Here is a 6435-nt window from a genome sequence, read left to right on the forward strand (position 1 = left end):
TAGGCTAACTCCGGAGTGCCGGCTTGTAGGGAGCGACCCTCACAAGCATGTGCGAATGAGCACAAATGGCAAGCAAGCAAGGTCAAAGTCTCAAGTACTCTACTTTCGTGCCTCTCACATGGCAAGGCCACTAGCATCCCAAGGATCTAGTCCAAAGTCTCAAAGTGACGTCCCAACACTCACTTGCTTAGTGCCTCTTTATGACACTTAAGCATCACACTGATCAAACTCGATTCTTGTTCTATGTTTCATTTAAACATTAATACTAATGACTACTATAGCCCGGGCCCAATGCCTCTTTATGACATTGGCCCAATTCCCAAATAGTCCAAGTTCTCAAACCGTCTCTAGGCTTCTAAAATTCCTAATGTCCCAATTGGCATATAGGTTAAATGCAAGAGAGCAAGATCCGTTTTCATAATAGGGATCATGGTTCCCAATCATAACTAGAATGCTAAGTCTCACATACATGCACTCTACCACATAGGGGTCTAAAATTTCACTATACATAATATATGCATGTTAAGCATTCTAAAATTCATATTAAATATATTTAACATGGAAATGCATGAATTTCTATTTTACGAAACATAATTGCCCAATATGAGCATTTCCCATATCATAGGCTAGGTCAAACCCACCGAACCGTCGCGTAGGGTCTCGATTTGCCGAACAAAGTTGTCCACGAGTCTCACAATACCCTAAAAGTGATCAGCGAAGAGATACGAGGGCATTACGACCATCTTACACTATCAAACATTAACCTAGAAGCAAAAAGGGCCAAAACTTACCTCAAGAGTATAAATCTCTTCCAAAGCTCCAAAAGATATCTAGAACCCTTCCAATCCAAGCCCAAGGAAGGTTCTAAACCAACTAATCAAGCCTCAAAAGCCCTAGGTTCAAAAAGCCCCAAAATCAACCCTAAATCCCAAACTAGGGTTTCATATGGTAAAACCTACCAAATCAAGGATCAAAGGGTAGAATCCAAGTACTAACCTCCCAAGATGCCTCCAAACAAGCTCCAAATCTTCTAGGGTTGAAGATTGGTCCACCACCAAGCCCTACAAGCAAGCTCCAAGCCTTGCAAAGGTGGAAAAGAGAGAAAGGGGTTGAGCTCCAAGCTCCCTCAAGCTAGCTCCTCTTCTTCTCCTCCTCCTTCTTCTTCTTCTTCTTCTCTCTCTAGAAAGTGTTGGGAGGGGGTGAGAATGAGGAAATGAGAGAGGGAAGAGGAGGAAATGGCTAATAAGCCCATCCAATGTAACAAAATCCAGCTAGGCCCTCCAAAAATCCAATATTGCATCAGCCCGGTCTGGGCAGTTTTCGCCCAGAGGGACCGGTCTCTCCCCAGCAGGGACCGGTCTCAGCGTTCGGGAACCGGTCTCTCCCTGCGCGGGACCGGTCTCTCACTGCGAAGACGCGTTCGGGAACCGGTCTCGCCTGCCAGGGACCGGTTGCCTCAGGCTGTCTCAACACTGCTCACTGGGGGGACCGGTCTCTCCTTCCAGGGACCGGTCCCCGAGAGTAAAAACTCTCAGGACTTGTCCTGAATTCCAGTTTTCGAACTTTTTTTAGGTCCGAATACATTCTACAACCCTCCACCAAGTGTGGAAAAGCTCGAAATACATCCAAACACTCGAACCTCGCAATTTGCAAAGGTCCAGTGTGTTACACACGATTCAAGGAGCTTCTACTGGCGCACCACTTTCCTACCAGCGTCAAGAGGAAGATAGAGCAGGATTTGCGCAGGTTGCGCCAGGACGAGCGGTCAGTGGCTGAGTACGAGAGGGAGTTCTCTCGGATACTGCACTGTGTACTGTTTGTTGTGAGGGATGACGAGGACAAGGCCCGCATCTTTGAGCGTGGATTGCGGCCTTCGATCTTTCGGTTGGTGCAGTCCTCCAACCTCCAAACCTACCGGGAGGTTGTGGACCGTGCACTCATTGTGGAGGCTGGAGCGGTAGACCTTCAGGAGCGACGCGAGGCCCTAGACAAGGGCAAGGGAAAGAGGTCCGCGGCTGAGGGTGCGAGCTAGACGCACTCACGGAGGCCGCCGAGGCACCCCAAGAGCCGGAGCCAGTCGCGAGGACGTGGCCAGTCTACTCAGCGAGGAGGACCCGATCGTCGTCAGGCTCCCCGCTGCGTGATCTGTGGTGGTCCTCATTATCCACGGCAGTGTTCACGCAGCCGGGGCAGGTGCTTCTTGTGTGGCCAGGAGGGCCACTTCCAGTCGGACTGCCCGAGGAGTCCTTTGTCAGCGCCATCTTCGGCATCTGCGCCTGCATCGCCAGGTCCCAGCCAGGGGACATCTTCTGCGCATCACCAGGCCGGTCGGCCACCTGTCTAGCGGCAGACGGAGGGGTCACGACAGGCCCCGAGCGGGCGCATGTACGCGGCCCAGACTGAGGAGGCGGCGGCAGCCGAGAATGTGATTGCAGGTATCATTTTACTTTATGGTATTCGAGCTAGAGCTTTGTTTGATACCGGTGCATCGCATTCATTTATAGATCGGCTGTTTGCCGAGTTGCATGGCATCCCACTTGTATCCTTGTTGCACCCGGGACGAGTTGTTGTACCCGATCATTCTTTGGACATTCGGGACTTTTGCCCCAGTTGCCTGTTCGGGTTGGAGATTGGATCATGCCCGTGGACTTGCTAGCTTTGCATAAACTCGAGGAGTTTGACGTTGTGTTGGGCATGGACTGGTTGACCAAGTACTTTGCCACCATTGATTGCAAGAATCGAACGGTGACGTTTAGAGAGCCGGGGCAGGTGGAGGTTGTGTACCGAGGATGCCACAGTTCGCTGTTTGCAATGACGATTAGCTCCTCTCGAGCTAGGCAGTTGATTAGTAGAGGCTGCGTAGCCTATTTGGCTACTGTTGTATTGCGGGATGATGCAGACACCCCTAGGATTGAGGATATCCCGTAGTACGGGAGTTTGGAGACGTGTGCCCAGCAGAGCTTCCAGGCATGCCGCCTGATAGAGAGATTGAGTTTGTGGTAGATCTCGTTCTCGGGACTACTCCAATCTCAAAGGCACCCTATAGGATGGCACCAGCGGAATTGAAGGATCTTCCGGACAAAGGTTTTGTGCGATCGAGTGTGTCACCTTGGGGAGCACCGGTCTTGTTTGTTAAGAAGAAGGATGGATCACTTCGCTTGTGCGTGGACTATCGTGAACTTAATAAAGTCACGATCAAGAACAAGTATCCATTACCGAGGATTGATGATCTATTTGATCAGCTCGAGGGATCTTGTGTATACTCCAAGATCGACTTACAGTCGGGATACCATCAGTTGAGGATCAGACCTGAGGATGTATCGAAGACGGCTTTTAGAACACGGTATGGACATTATGAGTTTACCGTTATGCCGTTTGGGTTTACTAATGCCCCAGCAGCTTTTATGGATTTAATAAACCGTGTTTTCAAGCCTTACCTAGACAGGTTCGTCGTAGTATTCATCGACGACATTTTGGTCTATTCCCGAAGTGATGCAGATCATGAGGAACACTTGAGACTTGTACTTCAAGTGCTTCGGGAAAAGAAGCTCTATGCCAAATTGAAGAAGTGTGAATTTTGGCTTAGAGAGGTGGCGTTTTTGGGCCATGTGGTTTCAGGATCAGGCATAGCCATGGACCCGAGAAAAATTGAAGCTATCAAGGATTAGCCGAGGCCGACGAGTGTCACAGAGATTCGGAGCTTCATTGGTTTGGCCGGCTACTATCAACGGTTTGTTGAGGGATTTGCAAAGTTATCTACTCCCCTCACGAGTCTCACGCATAAAGGAACGAAGTTTGTTTGGAATGATGCGTGTGAAAGGAGCTTCCAAGAGCTGAAGCGGCGATTGACGACTGCCCCCATCCTTACCTTGCCGACTGCTGGAGCAGGGTATGTGATTTATAGTAATGCTTCCTTTAATGGATCGGGCTGTGTTTTGATGCAGGACGGGAAAGTGATCGCGTATGCAACTCGCCAATTGAAGGATTATGAGAAGAACTATCCTACCCATGACTTGGAGTTGGCGGCCGTAGTCTTTGCATTAAAGCTATGGCGCCATTACCTCTATGGCGAGCGATGCGAAGTATATACGGATCACAAAAGCTTAAAGTATCTATTCACTCAGAAGGAGTTGAACTTGAGGCAGCGCAGATGGTTGGAGCTACTCAAGGATTATGACTTGACTATACTTTACCACCCGGGCAAGGCTAACGTGGTGGCGGATGCGCTAAGCCCGAAATCGACGGAGAACTTAGCGATGCTTGTGGTTACTCAACCGCCATTGATCGAGCAGATGAAGCGGTTGGAGTTGGAGGTGGTGGCTCCTGATACACCTTTGAGACTGATGACTTTGGTGGTGCAACCTACACTTTTGGAAAGGACTAAGGAAAAGCAAGCTTCCGACTCGGAGTTGCAAAAGATTCGAGCTAAGATGGTTGATGGTTACACCGGTGACTTCACTTTAGACGGTGATGGGTCGATGCGTTTCCGCGGACGACTTTGTGTACCGGCGGACTTGAGCACTAAAGAGGACATTCTTCAAGAAGCGCACCGAGCACCGTACGCTATACATCCGGGAGGCACCAAGATGTATAAGGACTTGAAGCTGCTTTACTGGTGGCCCGGGATGAAGAAGGATGTTGGTGAGTTCGTTGCTAGATGTTTAACTTGCCAACAGGTGAAGGCTGAGCACCGAGTTCCTGCGGGGAAGCTGCAGAGCCTACCGATTCCAGTGTGGAAGTGGGAAAAGATCACCATGGACTTCGTGATGGGATTGCCTCGCTCACAGGCCGGGCATGACGCTATTTGGGTGATCGTGGATAGACTAACGAAATCGGCACATTTTATACCTATCCACACTACTTGGACTGGTGAGAGACTCGCACAGGTTTACTTGGACGAGATTGTGTGATTGCACGGGATACCTACTTCTATAGTATCGGATCGAGACCCCCGCTTTGTATCCCACTTTTGGAGGAGCCTACAGGACGCTTTGGGTACGCGCTTGGATTTCAGCACTGCTTTCCACCCCCAAAGTGACGGGCAGTCGGAGCGTACTATACAGACTCTCGAAGATATGCTTCGAGCCTGCGTGATTGACTTCCAAGGAGGGTGGTCGCAACATCTACCGATGGCAGAGTTTGCTTATAACAACAGTTATCAAATAAGCATCAAGATGGCACTGTTCGAGACACTATATGGACGGAGGTGTAGATCGCCACTTCATTGGAGTGAAGTTGGCGAGAGATTGGCTTTAGGCCCAGATGTGCTCCAGGAAGCAGAGGACAAGGTTCGTATTGCTCGGGAGCGATTGTTGACGGCCCAGAGTAGGCAGAGGAGTTATGCTGATCGGCGTCGACGAGACTTGGAGTTTCTGATTGGAGACCATGTGTTCTTGAAAGTCTCGCCGACTCGGGGGATTAGAGATTTGGAATCCGGGGCAAGTTGAGCCCCCGATACATTGGACCGTATTAGGTTTTGGAGTGTGTAGGCCCGGTAGCGTATCGACTCGCTCTACCGCCAAACCTATCGGGTGTACACAATGTGTTCTATGTATCGGTTCTACGGAAGTACATCTATGATCCGGCTCACGTGTTGGACGCCACTCCTTTGGAGCTGAGGGATGACTTGAGTTTTGAGGAGCAACCTTTGAGGATTTTGGCTCGCGAGGTAAAACGATTGCGGAACTGAGAAATTCCCTACGTGAAGGTGCTTTGGAGCAACCACAACGAGCGCGAGGCCACTTGGGAGCTGGAAAGCGCGCTGCGGGAGCGCTATCCCCATCTTTTCAGATGAAGGCTTGAGGTATTTGTCATTTCGAGTTTCGCGGACGAAACTCCTTTTTAGGAGGGGTGAATGTAACACACTGGACCTCTGACAATTGCGAGGTTCGAGTGCTTGGATGCGTTTCGAGCTTTTCCACACTTGGTAGAGGGTTGTAGAATGCTTTTCGACCTAAAAAGTTCGAAAACCTGAATTCTGGACGAGTCCTGAGAGTTTTCACTCGCGGGGACCGGTCCCTGAAAGGAGAGACCGGTCCCCCAGTGAGCAGTGTTGCGGCAGCCCTGAGGCAACCGGTCCCTGGCGGGCGAGACCGGTCCCCGAGCGCGTCTACGTAGTGAGAGACCGGTCCCGCGCAGGGAGAGACCGGTTCCCGAACGTTGGTTTCTCGGGTTCACAGCGAGAGACCGGTCCCTACTGGGGAGAGACCAGTCCCTCTGGGCGAAAACTGCCTAGTTCGGGCTGATGTAAATTTGAGTTTTTGAGGGGCCTCTCCGGATTTTGTTACACTAGATGGGCTTATTAGCCATTTCTCCTCTTCCCTCTCTCATTTTCTCATTCTCACCCTCTCCCTATACCTTCTAGAGAGAGAAGAAGAAGAAGAAGGAGGAGAAGAAGAAGAGGAGCTTGCTTGAGGGAGCTTGGAGCTCAACCCC

Source organism: Ananas comosus, linkage group 2 (genome assembly GCF_001540865.1).
Source record: "Ananas comosus cultivar F153 linkage group 2, ASM154086v1, whole genome shotgun sequence".
Lineage (NCBI taxonomy): Eukaryota > Viridiplantae > Streptophyta > Magnoliopsida > Poales > Bromeliaceae > Ananas > Ananas comosus.